Source organism: Amia ocellicauda, chromosome 19 (genome assembly GCF_036373705.1).
Source record: "Amia ocellicauda isolate fAmiCal2 chromosome 19, fAmiCal2.hap1, whole genome shotgun sequence".
NCBI lineage: Eukaryota > Metazoa > Chordata > Actinopteri > Amiiformes > Amiidae > Amia > Amia ocellicauda.
This window is the reverse complement of record NC_089868.1, coordinates 16,099,043-16,120,572: the sequence shown is the minus strand read 5'-3', so window position 1 is coordinate 16,120,572 and position 21,530 is coordinate 16,099,043. Positions and strand designations below refer to the sequence as shown.

The window sequence follows — 21,530 nt, the reverse complement described above, 5'->3', positions numbered from 1 at the left end:
AGCGTAATGTGGCAGCTCTGAAAGGTCACATCAGCCGTCTATTTAGCAGCTCCAAGTCTATTATCAGGCGGAGGGAAACTGAGACGCTCTTGTTAGGGATATCACAATGATGTGCACAAACCCCCGCCATGTGAAAATCATCACTGCAGCTGCAGCCCCATTAGACATCAATCCAATGGTTTATTGTGTGTCGTTTTCTTCTCTTCCCTCGAGTAACGGAAACCCCTTTCTCACTTTGTACCAGGAGGTGCCTGGTGGCGACTATTTCAGTCATCTCCACAGATTAATACAGCCAATTCATGTTATTTACCAGCATGTGGCTCCACGGATTTGTATTCAATTATTTCGTAGATTTAAAGGCTTGCAAGCAGGTGCTGTTCAATAAGAGAGTCCCTCGCATTCACTGTACACTGGATCAATGCCAGCAATCGACCATGCAGTACTAATCACGAGTTGCTTTTGCTGTAATACATCATTAATTTCCATGGTTTATTTATTCCCACAGCAGTGAAGACACCCCCTTGTGTTAACAGGCAGTACTACAACAGCCCCTCATTTGGAAAACTGCAGTTACTGTACTGTCTGGGAATATTGGATGTATAATCTAGATATAATTAAATAGGGACAAATTTAGGGTTTAGGAAATTAAATGGAAATTAATTATAAGAAAGAAAAAACAAGAATATTAAATCAAGCACTGTAATTTTCTATGGGCGCCATTGCAAAATTGTAAGCACCCACCTAAGTCCTATGTATAGTCTGTCGTTTGAGGATGAATATGAAATTGTACATCACTTTATTTATTTATTTACTTATTACTTACTTATTTTACACTTTAATTATGTATTACATATATATGTAAAAATGAAGTGAGGAATGCAAGGGTAAAATAATGGGGAGCCGGTTTGGGTTATGGTGAATAATGACTGCTTCGTACCTATGAGCTTTCATAACACACACATTACTGAGCCATGCCAACTATAATTGCCCTGACAGCATAATTCCTGATAAGCAGGGAAGCTGTCAAACCTCAGGCTTTACAGGGAACTTGTCAAAGTCAATTGACAGCCAGCATATACTAGTTGTCTTTTGGGTTTGGGGGGGTGTTCTCTGCAACAAATAATGCAATATAAACAAGTCAGTGTTAACAGGGCTTAGGCTATGCAGAGTTATTCCCTCTGCATATTCGATATTTTAGCTCAGACTCAGGTAATGCCCTTTGGGATTTCTTACATTCCTACAATACAACACTGTTTTGCAAAGCCCTCCCCAAAGATAAAGAGGAGGTGGGGAAGGGGATGGAGGTGGGGAAGTGATTGTCTGTTTAACCCGACAGTGCGCTGGTGTCTTCAGCCCTCTCACCCCGCATGGCTGAGCGAGTGTGGAGGCGACGCAACGCACTGCAGAGACTCCTGTGCCGTGTTTACGCTCCAGCTCCAAGGGCACTTACTTATTGATTTCAAAATGGGCCGCTGCCCACACCTGAATCCATCCACGCGGATAAAGCGGGTAATTAGGCCCCGCGTTTAATCAGCAGAGTGTTTTGAAACATTAGGCAACCAGCGGTGCCAAAATCATGTCAGTTTTAGTTGACCTTGAGATTCACAGTGCGATTGCCGAGCCTCTCTTGTTGGCTCAGCTCACACACACGAGGTGCAGCTGTACACGGACTTTCTTTCTGCCTGTTAACACCGTTAAATAAATTATAATGTCCTTCTCTAATGAACCTTCCCCTGAATATTCCTCTCTCTGTGTACACGTGGTTTCTTTGCTTTATAATTATAAGGTTTCTGTTTTTACAAAAGCTATTCAAATCACAGCTTAAAAGCACACATCTAGTAACACACAATGGAGGTAAAGAAACGTATTCAAATATAGCTCTCACTGAAACCGTTTTGGCCTTTTATTTTGCTTTAGAAACACTGGAATACCAAATGTTTCAAATCTTCTGATTAGGTTTAGAAAGAATTGGAGACCAAAATAACTGGACAGTCACGGTCGCATCCAAAAAATGCTGGACAGCAAGATGAGATCAACAATATCACCACAAGCACTTCACTGCACAATACAAATCTGCTGACAAAGAGAAGCAGAATACTGTGCGCTGGACAAAGTGGCTATATTGTTACACATCTAACATTTCTGCCGATACTTCGGAAATAAGCACAGGATACGTGTCGTCGTTCGATTTTTAAGCACAGCTTTGGATTACGATACTGAAAGCCCCTGTAATTCTCAGAATGAAAAGAGTTAGTGACAACGAAGAACAACGGGTCCTTCAAGGCACTTTGTTGAGTCAATACTGTAGCTCAGTGTTGCGGTTGACAGGCCCGAGTCACCATCGGTTCGGACGTCTGGTGTCTTGACAGCTGTCCTTTATAATCTCCTGGGCAGTGCAACTCCCAGCAATCATTGCATGAAACCTCGCTTGGAGCACAGTCGTGATTGCTGGGAGACTGTTTCCAGGGCTTTTCTGCTGGGGAGAATCGAGGGTGCTTTCAGCGCTCCATAAAATGATACGAGAAGAAATAATTCCAGCCTTGATCGAGTGAATGCAAATCTCATGATTGTGTAACTATTGAATAGATTCCCTTAAGTGTAATAAGTGATTGGATTGTGTTGTCAAATTCAAGGGGAAAAAAGGTGTTACTAACCCATTTGTAACATCTGCACATCTTTCTACCGACTGAGGACTAAAATGCAGAAGGCAAGGGGGGGGGGGCATTTCAAAGTATGCAATACAATTAGTTGTTTTCATGCATGAGGGTCTGATCCAGGAGTTTCCGTTGTAAACTGCATCTTGAGATGGAGATAGTGATTTGTGGCTAAATCCTCACTTTACAATCTGATTACCAGTCACTGCCTGCCTCCATGGCAACAGCTTGTGTCCTTAATCCCAATTTAATTTGGACTACTTTGCTTAATTACATTAGCTTAACATTTCCATGGGCTAAGGAGCTGTGGCATTGTGATCAATGGACAATGGGAGGGTCTTCATTCCTACTCTAGGTCTATTTATCTGTTGTGTTACTGCAGCTCAGAGTTTCAATCCATCTTGCCACTGATACAGACCAATGAGGATAGAAGATGTACCAGAAGACGGATTCGATTTTGTTTAAGCAAGTGTTTTTTTCGTTTTTTTTTTTTTGGTGGCACCTGTCACTGCTAATTAATGCAAAGTGAAAAGAAGAGCTATTTGTGCCATGTATTTGTGGACAGAGCTCGGGATGAAAGTGTTCAAGAGGACTGAACACTTACACCAACATTTAAGACAACCACGTGATTTGAGCTCACTATTAAATCACAGCTGGGTGGTTGTTATGTTAACCCTTTCAGAACAGGAATAGATAACATACTGCACCTGCTGGAGAGTGAACTGCATTTGAAGCATGCCACTTATTACAGGGTCTACAAGGACATCAAAGTTGCATCACACTGCAAACCATACACTTGTCTGACTTGGGTTCCTCTGCCAGTCCCTATGTTCACCAGCCAGACAAACAAAGTGCCTTTTCCACACTTATACCCTGCCCTGTTATACATAACTATCTTGGAAGAACATCAGAAACATCAGAAGAAAAGTTGTTTCTCTGCTTTCTGGAACTTCTGATTTGTCCTCCAGGGTATTCCTGCACTTTCCTGTTAAATCATTGTGATTATGTTAAAGCCATCTCTGCTGAAAGTGAACGTGTGGCTTCAAGGGGAAAAGAGACCAATAATGTTTTAAGCACTATGCCTTTCCCATATTTCATTCCCTCCGATATCTTATACATCTGTGCTCACAGCTATAAAGCTGCATCTTCCGAAGCTAGTAGTCTGAGATTCTGCATGTACTTTATACAATTTACAAGTCTGTTTATTAAAGCTTAATATTCTACAGAACTCCCTGCTGTACAGTAATGTACTTATTACCAGTGCTTGCCAAACAATATTTCAATTAATCTCTTTTAGGGTCTTTTTTTTCATTTTGTAATGCAAATACAATGTCTAAAGAAGCGATGCAAATTACAGGCTGTGTATCTCCTGCAGTACTTTTGGCAAAGGAAAGAAGATACAGACTATCTAAGGTGAGGTTCAAGTGTTCAGTTTGTTTTAAATCGAAAAATGCTCTCTATTCAATGGAAAACTATTAAATCGTCAACGAAAACTGTAGAGTAATTCCATACGAGGATTAAACTTTGATTTGGCAATTCCCTCATTTATTATTACAGAAGTAGTGCTGTGCTCTTCACACCTGTCACTGCTTTCTGTTAACAGAGGCATGTTAATGAAAAAATCAATACAATCAAGGCACAGTTGTACCTCAACAGTGATTACAATATTTAAGTATTTTATCACTGCCACACACTTGACTGAAGGAGCAATATCTTTGCAATAGTACTTTCTGCAAAATACAGAAGAGCGTGTCTACACACTTGGATTGGATTGGCTAGGGGGAAACAGATCTCACAGCACTCTAACTAGGCCAGAGAGCCGGTAGACAAGGCACACGTCTTCTCTGCGATTCGAAATGCCCCTGAGGAGTTTTGAAGAGATACCAAACAAGGCCCTTAAAGTGCATGGCACCACTGCCACACTTTGGATGCTGTAGTCAACGAAGCGGCCCGCAAGAACAGTGCCACGTTCATGTTGCACATGAGGTGATTTAAGAGCGAGGCTCGCTAGATAGATAATGACGCTCAGAAAGTTCACCATTTTATATATATTGTCTGTGGGCAGCTGACAGATTGAGGTGCATTCAGTGCCGACACATCTATATTTTAAACCTCATCCAGCAAAACTCCATGGACCACCAGCTCAGAAACCCCATTCCTTATATTGCACTACTAGAATCAAGATAAAGTGGAGCTGAAGACCAACCCTTAATTTGGCCGCTGTAGAAGAGTGTCCTTCCATGAGGCATCACCGATCAGGCCGGCAGAGCTGCGTTTCACTGTACACTGTACTGTATCGGCCAGTTCCCTCTCTCACACTGCTTAAACATAACCTTTAGTCTCTCCTAGCAGAGCTTATAATGGGCTGAGCTGTAACAGAGCAATATCTTTGAAGTAAAAAAGACATTTCCTACCTCAATAGATAAAGTACCTCTATGTACATAATTCCAGCACACACACTTCTAGCCATTTGTCTTAACAGAGACAGCAGATCAGCCTTAGCTAACAATATTGACAAGCATTATGAATGTATGAACCTACCTTTCATCTTCTGGCACTGCTATGAAACCGAGGGGTGGAAGTGTTAATCGTCAACTCGGTTTATTAAAAAGAGATCATCATGGCTGCCTTCCTTTCCCCAGGAATGGTAACACACAGCACAGTTTTCTCAAAACTGTGTTGGGCTTGGTTTTGTATTGTACGGTCCAGTTCTAATACCAGATGCTGAGAAATTTGACACTGTCCTGGCAAGTTCTTCTGCAAGGAGATGAGGCCGAAGCTGCATAGTTGCAGTTGAATGTTACTCACTTTTATCAATATTGTTTCAGCAACGCCTGTAGTTAGCATATATGGTCTAGATAAGCTTTAAAGTAGATCCCTAAGGCACACTTTGTGTATCAGATTGATTTGTTTATTTGCAAAAGGAGGGCAGTAGCCATTGATACTCAGTCTTCCATATTAATTTATGTATTACAGATACCTCTCAAACACTTTATCAAGGCCTCTAATTCTCAGATAAGACACCCAGAAGAACCAGTAATGCAAACGTTTCTCGTAAAAAAAAAATATCTGACCAACTACAAATGTTAATGCCTAGGAAAGCAAACACACAAACATGCCTAGACATTTCGGGCTATGTGCGGCAAAGACTGTAATAAATATTGAATAATCAAAATCTCAGATGGTTCATTTACTTTCACGTGTACAGATTTATTAATTAAGCAGAAAGCATATCGTCTGCGCAATAACACCCAAGACTGGGCAGAAGTGAATCACGTTGATATATTAATATATGTGACACGAGCTTATTTAACGTGGCAATGTGTTATTGGGGGAATTTATGTTTTTCCTGCAGAGAGGGAAACAACGGTTTAGCCTCTGGGAGACCATAACAACAACTCAGCCACCCCTCTTGGATTGGCACACATAAATCACCGTGCTGAGGGCGATTTGTTTACTGTGCCACCTTCATCAAAATGTGTTACAGTCTCATTCATGTCCCAATAACAATAATAAAAAAAAAAGAATGAAGTAGTCGTATGTATCTTATGACAATATGATAACTCGTCAGCTGACAAACCGAGGACATAAGGGAAGATATTAAAAAAAAAAAAAAGATTATATTGTACTGAGGTTCCAAAAAGTATTTACATTTGCTTTGGGTTTATTTCCTGGGATCACTTTCTCAGCTGCAGGTCTCAACGTGGAGGCTAAAAACAAACGGCATTCACCACAAACAGACAGCACGAGCGGTCTTTCAGTTACTATCAAATGCTGCAGTGGAGCAGCATGTTTTCCCACTGTACATCTGTATCAGTTTTCCTGATCTCGACTGTTTTGCTCACTGCAGCAATTAACTCTTCACCCAGGCACTGAGCTGTAGGTAATATAAGCCAAGCCCTGGTAAAAAGAACATGTCTGAAAACATTCCCCTCAATAATTAAGGCTAATAAGCACACAGACACAAACACACCAGAAACCCCCCATGCTGAGGGCTGAGCTCAATATTGAGTTGACGGAAATGAGACGGAGCTTCTTTTGCTGCAATGTCACAGCGTTTTCTGGTACATCTTCATAGCATAGTGATCCTCCACACACACAGGTGTCTTTTATACAGGTAACGAGCTGAGATTAGGAGCTCTCCCTTTAAGAGAGTGCTCCTAATCTCAGCTCGTTACCTGTATAAAAGACACCTGGGAGCCAGAAATCTTGCTGATTGATAGGGGATCAAATACTTATTTCCCTCATTAACATGCAAATCAATTTATAACTTTTTTGAAATGCGTTTTTCTGGATTTTTTTGTTGTTATTCTGTCTCTCACTGTTAAAATACACCTACCATTAAAATTATAGACTGATCATTTCTTTGTCAGTGGGCAAACGTACAAAATCAGCAGACGATCAAATACTTTTTTCCCTCACTGTATATAAAAAAAAGCTTAGGACTAGAGCCGTGTTTTGTATTTCAACCTGCCCACATGAAAACTCACTGCAGAGGTGAGCATGAAACAGTAGCAAGGAAACCATACAAGCATGATACCGGCTGAGCCATACCTATATTTATATTCAATGATGATAATACTTTATCAGATGCAATGCATCATTGGCTGCTCTCTGGCGCTTCTTATATTTTCATTGCCTGCTTACACTATACATTTCTCATTCTTCCAGATGGGGGTTGTGATGCACATCAGTGGCACACTTGTCAAAGTCCTCTTTATGTGGGAACATGCTATATTGTGTACATGAAAAGCTCAACCCTCAAGTGGCTCCCCGCTTTAGCTTCAAAAGAGACAGTTAACGCCTCCCTGTCTTCGGAGCGATTAGAACGCATTCATTTCTTTGACAATGCATCGGAGTGTAATTTCCCAGCTCTGTGTGTAAATTTCAGCAGATAAATGACAACCCCAGGAAAGGAAGCACATAGTGATTTTTTTTTCTCCCAATCGACAGCTTGACTATTCATTTGGATCACACACAAATGCTATGAAATGTGTCTGTCACAAGCATGAGCCCATCTTGAAACAAACAGCTTTTCTGCATATTGCCACAGCTCATATATTACACAGCAAAGACAGCAGTTCTGCAGTAATGATCAAGCTGCAGGCTGCTCTGTAAGGCAACAACAGAAACCCTGTTGTCAAAATAGCTTATTGGATATGTTCAAGTTTCATTGACTCTACCTAAGGATGGAAATCAACAGCCCAGCATGACTTCTGCCTAATGACATGCCATGCCATGTTGTATGGAGTGCTCTAAATTAAATCTAATAAAGACAGGCACTGGAGATACATAGGTTTGTCAAGCATTTTTTTATCAGCATATTAAAAACATCAAAGATCGGTCTCAACAGCAAAACAAGCAAAACATAAACCAGGGACTATGAATTCCAAGCCAAGCGGACGTCAAAATCAAATAACATCAAATCCCCTGGTGGAAACAAACAAAAAACTACCGCAAAAATCCAACTAGATAGCAGAAAGATATAAAGTAACTAGTGTTTAAAAGTTATAACTACAAGTGTAATGCAGCCAAAGAGCAGATGGCTTTTGGGTTATAATCATGTGTGTAATGATTTAGTAAAAATACAATTCAGTAGCTGGCTGACCTCTGTCAGGCCCATTATAGAAGTTATAAGACTTGATAATAAATGTCCCCCAAAGGTCAGTTGAATCCTGCCTGTCACACATTATTCAGGGTTAAAATGCACACAATAGAGAATACGATGATATATGAAGCAGAAGATTTAACTAATGCTTTTCTGTGTCTTTAAGTTGCCTGCATTTCACTGAAGGAATTCTGGGTTTTCATTTGCATTTCAAATAAATTATTAACATCCCCAGATACTGACTCTGCACAAACTAATCTTCTGGAGATGTAGATGGATCTATAGCATCTACATCTACACTAAAATAAATACAATTATATATATATTAAAACTTTAAAACCTTCAATTGCCAGTCTAGCTGAACCCCGGTGGCATGAGAATTTAAAGAATCACAACTGTCAGGCTCAAACTCAAATTCCTGGTCTCTCAAAGAGCTTATTCATTACGATGATTACAAGTACAGGAAAGACAGAAGGCAACAATTAGGATGTGAAAATGAGACCTGCTGTTAGCACTGCCACGCATCCCTCTCAGGTTATTAATATTTAAACTGTATATTGCCTGAATTTTTAGGGCAGAAATATGGCAGGGTGTAATGATTAAGATACTTATATTAGAGAACAACCTACATATAATGCAATTGCAGGCTATAATAGGATTTTGTTTGTTAGAATTTATTAGCCAAATCTTTAAAACGCAGCGTGTGAGAAACTAGGCCGTTTGGATCCCCGCAATGGCAGGAGCAGAGAAGGTCTCTTGTTCAACCCTCTGGTCAGGTTCCAGGGAGGTCAATATCTGTTAAGATGGTCGTTTAGGATGGGCCCAGTGTCCATAGCATGGCCAGAAGGGTGGAGGACAGATCCTTCACATGTAGTTCTGCCTTCAGGCTTCCCCGAAAAGTTTGGAGTTGTTTTAATCTGTCAGGCAGCTGGTGAATTACAGAAGCTGCCGTCTGAGCTGGCTGTCAGATTCCCAGCTTCTATTTCCACCTGGAGAACACGGCAATTCATCTTCTCTGTAAACACACATGAATAATAGAACAAAAACTCCAGATCATCATAATATGTGAGATTTATGATTGCTTTCACATGGTACAATAATATTGTCTTTCATCTTCAAAGTGTTTAGATCAGGAGTGGGGGGTGGGGGGGGGGGGGGTGAAGGAAAAAGGAACGTGAAATTCGGGCTGGAGATATCACTTAAAATATCATTTATAGCTCCTAAGTGAATTAAGTTTGATAGCAGAGTGTATGTTGGAGAAGGATCTTAGTGAAGAAATCAAATTCAGTTTGCATTGGGCTGGTTAACTAGCCAGCTTTGTCAATATAAAACACAAAAAGTGAATCAAAATACTCTGTATCAATTAAGTACTTTTACAATTATGTTTGATTGATTGATCGGATAAATAACCCCCAAACAGCCAATTGTTTCAATCATCCTTCAACACAAATGAAATTGTTATTGTCCTTCTTTATTTAAAGGGGGATATCAGCTAGATATTTTCAAAGATCCTATCTGTGTGTGATTGGGAAGGACCCAGAAAGATAGATAGCACTTCCTTCACTCCAGCAGGAGGCAGGCTTTATAACTCAATAATCCCACAAGATGGAAAATGTTTCTGCAGTCTTAAACGATGTTGACACAATCCTCTTAACACACCATGTCGTCATAGGCACTTCCCAAGAGATAAGAATTACAGATAATTGTTTGGATTGCTCAAGGCCTTTTTAACAGAATAAACTGTTGTTTAAATTAATATTATTTTAATTGTACACAGAATATCGAAATCTCTCTTTCTGCTGGTTTCAGACCATGAGTAGCATTAATCTTGGACTACCCTATCCAAAAGTGTCTTTATTATGAATGCATTACATGACAGCACCCTAAAAGTGCTTTATTTTCTGAGTGAACATTACTTAAATTGTATCCCACACAATAAGAGCAATGCACTCTCTTTTGATGTGGTTGTTGATTGTTTAAAATGCTGAACGGGGCCCACACTCTCGGTCTGCTCGGAGATACTCAAAGTGGTGCTTCATTACCTTGCTTAGCCGCTGGTTTATTGAAGCTTTAAAGGCTTGACTTGGGTATCAAAAGGGCAGGAACAATATGAAAAGAAAATCCTTCCCCAATGCTGGACTAGAATATAGTGCTTGAAGTCTCTGTAGCACAGAAAGTAATAAACTCCGAAAGTGGCTCATAGCATGCTGCAGGACTTCAGAGAGTTTTGTTTGCATCTCTTTCATGAAACAAGATGATTACAGGTACTCAATATTGAAGATAAACAGTTTATCTTCGACATCAATTTCTTGTACAAATTTACCAAGTCTCACCTCCCGTTCCTTTTCTGGTCTTGTGACTAAATACATTTTAAAATTAAAACACGAAAATAAAGCAAATTAACAATTTTTCATTATAGAGAGAGAAAAACAGTTTCCCCAAGAATACATTATAAGAGTGAAGGACGGCAGTAAAAGTACACTACTACAAAATGCTTACAAAAGTCAAGCACACCCATGCCATTTTGATCTGTAGTTCCTGATTATAACCATTCCTCATCCCTCCAAGTGCTACAGTATGTTCCCGCAGATGGCAGGCTGTGCTGTCCAGCATGCTGCGTGGGTCCAGCTCCCCTCGTTTAGGAAGCCGCATGGTGCCCGATCCCACACAGCCTTGGACAATCCATCATTCCTGATGCAGGAGAGGTCTGGACCGTGTCTACCAGGAGAAAGCAAAACCCAGGTAAATGGCAGCTTTCCAGGGATAATTAAGGAATCTGGCACGGCAGATGAATGCTGAGATCCCCAGACCCCCATCGGACGGCTCTACAGTATTTAGGAAGCTATGTAGTACTGGCAGGTGGTTTCCTTCTGGTGTTCTTCATTTCAGTTTCAAAGATCCATCACAAGCACCATTAAATCCCACAGAAGGTGCCTGCCTCGTGTTCCTGTGGCGAACCCTGAAGCACACTGCTTTTGTTCTCTTTTTGTTCTCTTTTGTTCTTTATTTTTGTATCAACAGCTATTTACTGTACAGTACCTTCACTGCAACAGTCCACTTTCCAGACTCAATTTCAAGAAGAGCTCCGACATTCCTTTCTTTTATCTGTCCCCGGATCCCTGCCTGGATGTCAGAGAGAGAGCCGCATCCGTACGCAAAGCCTGGGCCTCCCTGACAATCTAAATGTATACATCAGAGGCTGTTTCAGAGCTGCCACCATTCACCCTCTGATGTTTGACAGCTGGAGCCCCGAGCCTTTGCCAGAAAACGACTTGATTAATCAACCGACACTTTGCCGTTTGTTGTTTACTATTGAGCTCGTCAGGGCTCGAGCAGCGCCTCGGCCATTCAATAGTGCTCCCAGCCCCACGCGGATGTCACACAATATATAATGTTTTTCTTACAAACTGCTTTGGCTGAAATTTATCACTTAGTAAAACGGCTGTGATTTAGACATTTATTTAGTATCCCAAAGTGTGAGGGAAATAATTCATTATTTTTTTCTTAAAAGAGACTCTACAGTCCAGTATATTGTTTTATTTTATTCAGCATACAACAGAAATTACAATATTCAGAATCTCTTGCCAATCCAGTGTCCTTCATTTTTTTTTTAGGTTGATATAGGTATTTTCCTCTTTTTCCTCTTTTGCCAAATACAGTTAAACTTATGTATTATTTACATGTATGGAAGCTCCATCAGTCTATCAGTCGTACAATTGGCTGGTTCTCTTCCTCTCTCGCTTTCCTACACTCCCCGGCCCCGCTGTGCTGATGTCTGCCTCGGGCAATCATGAAATCCTGCACCCTTATGTAACGCCGCCTTCACTGTTATTATTAATACATCAGAGGGGTTCACGAATCCCACAGGTTTCCGGAAAGCAGCGTCTGAATGTGTTTAATGATACGCAAAAGTACGATTTCTAATTACCTCCATTTCTCCTCCTGTGAATACAAAACAATACATAAATAAAAGTAACAAAAGAAACATCCACGACCGACTGGACTGTTGCGCCTTCCATAGGTCTGTCCCATTGGTTTGCTGTTCTGCCAGTAGTTGCAATTACCGAGTTGTGATTGATTCCTATGGGGCTGGGGCAAGGTTGTGCGTCTGACAGTATCCTCCCTACCGCACTCACTCCTATCTCTCACTTCTAACCCTTGGTGTCGAGTACAGGAGCTGTCCTTGTATACAGTGGCCTATACACATAAGCATAACTTCACCATATAAGGAATTGCCTGGGCTTCAAACTCTAAGGGAAAGGTCAAGCAAGTCCTACTGCACTGCACATATCCCAGTTACCGAGGGAAAGAAACATGTGACATCCTGAAAAACAATATTTTTTCTCAAAAATTAAAACTTACTTATACCTTAAGTTTATTATTATTATTACTACTTTAAAAGCCATACAATGTGACCTGAATAGATGAGGGAAAAGTGGTTTAGCTGTGAACACTACATTTCAGACTATTACACTGTGAGAGATGATGACATGCGAAATTGCTCAACTAATGGCTTAAATTATTATTCAGAAAATGATACTGCCGGTGTATTTGCACAAATATGAAAGAAATGTCTTTAAAAAGGTGTGTAGGTCTTATTTGAGAAAGTATACGTTTTAAGTTTAAAAAGTTCTAGAGCAGAGCCAGCTACTCTACATTATATTAAAGGTTATGAAAAGCTTTCCATGACATGAAAAAAACAGCGGATACCTTTCAGAGACACAGACAAGAGGAGGAGATGAGAGAAAGAGAGAGATATCTTCATATGATTGAAAGATGGATGGTTAATGTCTGTTCATCTACTTAGAGCATAAAGAGGATGAACAAGTCATTGAAGCTAGATTTGGGGTGAGGGAACTAACTCGAGTAAGAGTCGGATAAGAAGACATTGATTTAAGACATGTACAAGGCGATCAAAAGAGGATTTCGACTCATAAAGCTGTCAGCGCCCAATTAGGAGCAAGCAAAAGTAGAACTCGAAGAGAAGAATACAGAAAGAGGTTTTACATTACTAATGCTTCTGGCACAACATCATTTTTTTATAACTGCATTGTTGTCGACACCATTTTCTTTTTGTTTGTTTTTTTGCTCAATGGCCAACTGCTATACCTAATGGGGAAATAGAGTGGCCTGTTCCTACAAAACAATGGAATTTTGTGTACTCAATAAGGTTTTATTAACTGTATTGAATAATAATAATACAATATTCATATCAACAACATATTTTTAAGATGCTATTCCATAAGTTTGTTTAAATGAGCGTTTTATTGCATGAAGTCTACTTCAGTTCCAAGCTGCAGTATTATTTTTGAAGGAAAGGTAAATAGTGGTGACAAGCAGAGATCAGATACTCCACACGTTCTGCTACACTACAAATCCATTGGTATGAACAATTTCATATCATTTTAGACAATCTAATCCCCAGTTCATGGCACTGGCCAGTTTGGGTGGCTGACAGTCTGTTTTAAGACACAAACCGTGCATTTTTAGCAATTAAATGCATTATGCATTAAAATGTTATTAACGCTGATCCTAATGATACACCTAAGGGAAGTATTTAAAATATAATTAGAAAAACAAATCAGACTAAAATGAAAAATAGTTTGTTCAAATTAAATTGTAATTATGATGTGCACGTTGTTTAGTTTCTCGCTGAAAGACAGTTCAGTTTGTTCGGAACTAAAAATAACTTTTTTTACATATAAATATGTATGTTCAAATGCATGTATAGTGACATACAGCACATGTTCATTTTGTAAATAATTCATGAGGGAAAGCACTACTGTGTGAAATTTTAATGAAGAAGAACCTATATATAGGGGTTAGCCTACTTTCTATTCATCTGTCACCAGACACAAATGGTGTCATGGTGGCATTTGCTCACAATGAAATAAATTAAATGCAACTCTCTTTGAAGTCGTCTATGGCAAACAAGGAAAAAGCACTGTGGGTGAAGTGTGTGTGTAACACATAGGGAGCATCTTAAAAAAAACACAACCTAACAAACATGACTCATATAAACCCAGCGTTTTGAAGCATTCACAGGTTTCCATTTATTTTCAGTAATAAACTAATATACATTGTTTTCTTAATAACGAGGATAAAGTATAAAATCCCCTAGGACACATCCCTTCCGAAAATTGATTTTTTATTTAGTCTGTCTCTTTGTTTGTTTGTTTGTCTCTGAAGAAAGAGCTAGCTTCTAAAAACAGAAAGCTGCTGGGATAATGTGACAGTTTTAAAGAAACACATTTGAGCAGACGTCTGGCGGACAGGCTTTTCAGTGGGAGCGAGAGGCTGTCCGTGTCGCCGGTTCAAATTGTGACACGTCTCAGACGATCCGTGTGTTCCCGTGCCCTCGCTCCAGCGGCGCTCTGACTGATTATCAGGCAGACACACCCAACTCGTGACAGTTGCACTTCTCAGGGAAAAAGCTTCCCTGTTGGCGGCGGCAACAGCTCTAATTATACCGCTTGCATTGTGGAGTGTAACCATAGAAACAAGGGTCAAGGAAGTTGTGGCTGTGGATCGCATGAAGAGATGGGTTAAAACTGGGCCACGCGAGGAGATATGTTAATGAGCCCCGGCTCGTCACAGCAGAGGGCTTTCCAGTGGCTACTGACAGCAAAGTCAAAATAGCAAATGCTGGGGATGTTGGGGCGTTGCACTTGGGCTGAACTTACACAGACTCATTTGGCTGAGACGGTGAATATGCTCAGCCAACCACGGCTAAATCGTGCAGCATGCCAGTATTTACAAATCCCCTTTACGTTTCTATTTTCTTTTTTTTTTAAAGATGAGAAAGTTTAATGCAAAAATCAAGGGACAATTTAGTTCCAGATGGCTGGATAATTTTATATTCTTAGAAAGAAGCCCTGTAATAAAACATCAGAGTGGCCTGAAGGCTTGAAGTATCAAACGGTTAGCTACAAATCAAGACTGAAGGGACATACCTAGTCCAAAAGCAGTGAGAGAAGAAAACTCCTACACTAAGCTGGCGCCTCACATCCCATTTCTCTACAAGATCCCACGTCACTAATCACGGTCATTGTCAGCTCTTTGAGAACAGCCCTGTAATTGTACCGTGATGAGACCGTGCCTCAGCATTGTGCCACTTCCACGGCGCTCACTGAGTGACAGCTTTGTACTCGGAGGCCCCTGGAAAGTGCTGGCCATTCAGCATGTCTTTTGTGGCTCCCTTGCTACCTCACAGATGCCCTATGTACTCGCAGGGGCCCGTCCTGCGCTCTGCATTGTTTTTGCAGACAACAGCTGTCTGTTGCCGCAGCCCTGGGAGGCTGACAATGGCCTCGGCAACTTCCCCTCCTCAGCCGTTCTCAGCAAGGCGTACAGCAGGTGGGTGACTCAGGCTGACGTACAGAGCGGTCCTTCATGGAAAATTATACTGCCAACTCACCATGCAACTCCAAATCCAAAGCCTCATCGCCAACACACTTACCTGCAGTAATCCTGGTAATCCATTTTCCTTAACTGCCTTAAGTCTGGGGCCTTGTCTGACTCGCCGGGATGTTTTGTTATTTAATATATGCAACACCGAGAGCTCTTTCTCTACTGTCATGCAGCTGAAGACTTCACGCCGGCAGTGTTGCTGTGCAAAAACTCACTGCAGAAGTCTCTTGCTTGGGGGCATTGCAATTAAGTGTCCTAGTTTGACAACCTGCGGAAGGCAGCCAGCAGAGGAACTCAAAGATGCAACAATTAATCATTATTTCAAATGTCACCGACAGAATGCCCACTAATGACTGTGGAAGTTAACATGGTACAGATTTAATGGCACAGCAGCTGTGCATCATCACTTTTATGCTGTTGTCAGTATGTATTAATTTCATTTTATAGCAAAATAAAAAACTGCCTTCAAATATGCTGGGGCAATATAGCCCCGCATTTCACCCCTGAGTAAAATCACACCATGTTTTCTAAAAAGATCATCAGAGAGCATCTATGACATACTGTGTGCAGAATAGATGTATATATTATGAAAGTAAGAAGTAGAAAATGTTTTTATATGTGCTCCTAGGCTGCTACCACCCTCAAAACACAATGGTGATTTTTTTAGCATTAGTCATGGGAAAAACACAACACTGCTCAGCACCTCATCTCTCCAGATAGATACAACAAGCTTGACCTAAATACATATTTAACTATATAGATTTGGGTTGAGTGTAACATTGTTACACCTGGATGAAATTGCAAGGTACATTCTGAATGGCATAAAACCTTTACAGATACATACACTGCATTAAAAAATAAAGTTAACTGTGGACACTGAGAACACTCTCTGCATGTTGAAATTTGTGTGTGTGTGTGTGTGTGTGTGGAGCAGATTGTATAAACAATATAATGGAACTATCCTTGGGAAAATACAGCTGTTGTTTGATGGGGAGGTTTAATTGTCTCTCGTGCTTGGAGCCATTAACAGAAACTTAAAGCACAGATGTGAACACCAAAAGCAACACTATTACTGATTGAATCAGTTCTACTGGCTCTACGGGTACATTTCCCTACAGGGCTGTCGAAATCATGAAGAGACTCTTTCCCAAGTTGTGGCAACTACTATTTGAGATTTGATTTTGGAACGGAAAAGAACTTGACTACAGCCTGTCAGTCCAGCCTTAGGGGAATCAAAATCCCTTTGGGTTGAGAATTTGAAAAAAGAAAGAAAAAAATCTAATCCACGTATAAAATGAAGAAACAAAAGCCTGGAAATGATAACTTGCATTAAAAAAAGGAGTATGAAAGACAGCTTAATGAATCTATAAGATATTCTCATTATTATTCCACAAATGAGGAGCTGAAAATGCACTGTTACAAAGGGCCAGGAGGGAGAGAGATCTCCAAGGGGGCTCAAAGGCATAAACCCACCTAACTTCTCCTGCTAATTTAAAAAATACAAAAAAGAAATGGGAGAAAAAAAGTGTAATGAGGTACATATTTGGTACCCAAGATATCCAATTCCCCTCACAGAGAGGTCCTCACTGAGAAACCTTAAAAGGAGACAATGCAAATTGGCTTGTTTTACATATATATTGAAGCTTGTACTCCCAGGAGGAGAAATTAGTGTACTTCGCAGTTAGAAACACTTAGAGAGGCATTCAAAGCACTAAAAATAAGCACAAACACACAGACATACACAGACAAGAGATCAATATTGCTGCTTCTATCTCACAGATAGAGAAGCAGATTAATTATAAACAGGGGGATGCATATAGGTCAAGTATTATATAATATTAATACCTTATTGTTTATCTTCTTTTCTGTGGCTGAAGTCTTCATATCCTTCTTTAGTTTCATTGTATGTTATTACTGACTGATACCGAGATCAAAACTAATATTTAATCACAGAGTATTTTCCACTTCTACGAAACCGTCCTCGATTAAACATATGAAAGATCTAGCTAGCTAAAGTTTAACTTTTTATTCTCGTGAGCTTCCCATGTTAAAATGGTCTATCGTTAGTGACACAATTAATCCCAGAAGGTATCTGCCTGTGCTATTTAACACATATATTCTTTAGTATTCGAATAAATGTCCTTCAGAACATTTCGGGCACTACAGGGACATTAATTGATATTGTGATTTCTTAAGTAGCGACAGAAATTCAAATGCACTCTTAAGCACAAACTTCAGGAAGATGCAGAAAAGAAAGACCTTAAGCCTGTAAGTCACTGACAAGTTAAGAGATTTGAATGGCTTGTGTTAGATGCATATCTGCGGTCTTGTTAAGTGAACCGAGTTCATCTTCATCATAACTCATTGGGTGCTTACTCCTGGATAAAACGTCTGCCACTGCCTCCAAAGCCTATCACTCACCACCAATGTCTCTCAACCTGTATCCCTGTCTATTCCTAAGCATCAAAAGAAAGACAGCCTATTTTCTTTTAGCCCATCTGTCTTGTCATTTTGCTGTCAGCTCTCTGAGGAGCCTAAAGGATACACAGACTGAAAACACCCCTCTACTCTTTGGAAGGACTAGACATTATTTTAACTCGTCTTATCAACATTACCCAAGTATATAGAAATGACCATGAGTGTAGTGTTTTATAGTATGCAATCAAAAAATAAAAGAAGAATCTAAGTATTCAATACAATAGAAACATCAAATGCCTGCCTTTAGTGGGGTTAATTTGACACGGGATCTGTTTATTTAAAAAAAAAAAAGCAATCATACTTAATGTTGTCGTTTCAATCTTAAACCTTTTCTTCATGTTCTGAGTCTAACTAGATTAAGTGGGGATTTAATGTTGACTCTCACAAAAGGCCAGCACGTTTTCTGTATCCGTTTGCCTCAGCCCTGGGGAGTGTGGTTCAGTGTCTTTTCTGCCCCCGAAGAGACCGGGCTTTTCCCTCGGGTTTGCTCTGGGTTTGCAGCCTTTCACTTCTGCTATCCCGACATCATTATTGCGTCTGTATCGATTCACTCCATAAACTCCACTGCCCTTCAAAAGGCCACTAGCATGACTACTAGAGGTAACGGGCTCATTCTCATTACCATTGCAGAACTGAATCTGCACCCCCGAAGTCCTGTAAACACAAGCAAGACATAAAAAAAGCATCAATACTAAACACTGAGTCTGAAAAGTGCAGGGACCCAGCAGAAAGAAAAATACATTAACACTATTTTGGTTTAATTAATTCTCTTCCTTCCAAAATTACATCTTAATAAACTCCTTCCTAAAGCCATCACAGTTGTTTATCTATATTGATAGAGTGACAAGTGGAAACTGCCTCCATCATTGCAGGCCACAGAAATTTTTATTTAGCAAAATAATTAATACGATTATGCTTCCTCTCCTCAGGTAAGAATGAATTTCTTTGATTAACACCATGCCTGTGTTCAATATTAATTTCCACATCAACAGCATCTCCCGCTATAGCCCTGCTAATACCGCGCTGTAATTAAAACTATATACACTGTGCTAATCTGCTCTGGAATACAACCATTATTGTCCATTACTAAAAATAAAGCGGAGTAAGGATTAATCAGCAACTCCAATGTGTAAGACTGAGCACAAATTAATGAGTAGCAACGGTGTCTCTGGTTAATTATTTTTATTAGAAAAATAGTTTCGTAAATGTTATCAACATTTTTTAAATACGAGAGAATAATTAAAAGGTTAGCTGAAGTATTTAGTCTGTGAATGAGTTCTAATGCTTTGTCTTTGAATGGTATTGTTAATTAAAAAACACACACAAAAAAATGCCAATTATGCAAAGACAATTTATTCTCTAATCACTAATGCACTATTACATCACAACATATGTTGAATATGCACAACATAAATTGAATGTAAACAAATCAAAACATTTCCTATTCCCTGTCAATTAGACTGCCTGTCAGCCGCACTGCTGCGCCCGTCGTTTCTACGGCTATGGCAAGCCAAATTATCATTTAGAGATATCTTGAAATGATTTAGAGATATCTGCAAACCATTTAGAGATATCTAAATAAGGTGCTTTTTAAATACATCTCTAAATGATTAGCAGATATCTCTAAATCATTTGAAGATATCTCTAAATGATTTGCAGAGATCTCTAAATGATAATTTGGCTTGCCATACACGGCAGCAGTTTGATCTGGAGGCTTGAAGGAGTAGAAGGGGTGGAATCAGTGAAAATAAGAGCTTATCGCACTCTAATTTGTACTAAGTCCCGGACACGACCCTCAATTTAGCATTTGACTATCAAGGACACATTCTCATTGTGTCAAAAAGCCAGCGTGCATCGTAAGGTAGACTGCAGTATCTCTTAAGCAGTGGGACGATTTGAAAGGTTAAATCATTTCAGAGTTGTGAAGCAATGCCATTCGGGTGCTCAGGAGAAAATGACAGTGTCGCCCGCTGAAGTGTTAGATTATGCGTGGTATTTAACAAAGCAATCAAGCAAGTGCAGCCAAACGCATAAAGCTGGAAATAGCATGCATCTATACTGAGAAAAACACATTAAAGTATTGTTAAAAATATTACAGTTATTTATTTTGAGTATATATTTGGCAAGTGGCTTTGTCCAAAACCAGTCATTTGCAATATATTTTACAGTGGAGCACAACACCGCAACAAAGTTACAACAAATACAGCAAGTGTATCATAAATGTGTTTAATCTTATGGAAATGGTGTTGGCACCACACCATGTCATGTCATACGTGTTGTAGCGATCCAAATTATTTTTATGGTACACTCTTTAACTCTTGGAGGGTTCCCTTTTCAGAGTACCTCCTTTAGCTATCAAACAGTATAATGTTATTACACGGTGTCAACATATATTTGGGATACAGTACAAAGGCACGAAGCAACTTTATTTCAATAAGCATTTTTATTCCCTAGACTTCTATAATAATAATAATAATAATATTACCTGGCTTCCATGTGCTGTATGGTTTTATAAATGATATTTTGCACTTATATACAGACTTATATACTCCTCGGCTCTGGTCCTGAGTTCCAAACAAGACCTACACTTATTAAACTTAAATCTTCAAGTGAAGGAAAGTCTTGGGCTGGAGTTGAGTTCCAATGAAAGCTAATCATGCGAGACCTGGCAGAGTAAATGCTAATTAACAAAATGCAGAGCCTAACACTTTTTCCAGTGACTAGAACCCATCTAAATTGTCAATTCAAAGCCCTTCGTGGAATGATTTTCCCCATTCCTCTTGTCTTTATAAATTATTTAATATCTTTTTATGGCTGCGACTGTTGAGAGAAGAGACACAACAAAACCTTTCAGAGCACAAAGAGATAACACAATAATTATACACATGAGCATACGGCACAAGGAAGCCTATTTATTTAACATAGTTCGTAACTATGAATGTCATCTTTAATATAAAGTCCCAAAGAGAGAAAATAAAAAATAAAGAATCAGAGCTATATTTATTCATAGTGTGCGCTATTAACAGATCACTTTAACCTGTAATCCTTGCAACTCCACTATTAGAAGCATCCGTCTGTTCAGCACAATGTAAGAGGATCAGGACCACAACATGCGAGGCCTCGTGAGAACAGACAGCAACGTGAACTCTGGGCACACATTCATGAAAACACATGAATTGGTTTTCCTTCTTCGAGATTGACTCAAATCAAAAGGTATTAAAAATTCACGGATGGAGTAAAAAATAGAATCTCTGGATGGAAACTGTACTTTATTCATCAAGCATTTTTCTTTTGACTCGTCATCAAAGTGAAAGCATTTTCTTAATTTTTCTCCATGGCAACAAGTTCACGGACATTAGCCCCTCGACTAATTTCATAAC

The 21,530-nt window shown here is 39.7% G+C and overlaps 1 protein-coding gene and 1 long non-coding RNA gene across 2 annotated transcripts in view; both read right to left on the bottom strand.

Moving 5' to 3' along the window:
• The window catches only part of slc44a5b (solute carrier family 44 member 5b), a 90,272-nt gene that overhangs the window by 53,299 nt on the left and 15,443 nt on the right, over positions 1-21,530 (bottom strand). The gene's annotated exons all lie outside the window — the stretch shown is intronic.
• Positions 7,950-12,391, bottom strand: LOC136714289 (uncharacterized). The gene is made up of 2 exons (XR_010805023.1): positions 12,191-12,391; positions 7,950-10,980 (listed from the first exon to the last, which is right to left on the bottom strand). It is a non-coding gene; the product is annotated as an uncharacterized LOC136714289 (long non-coding RNA).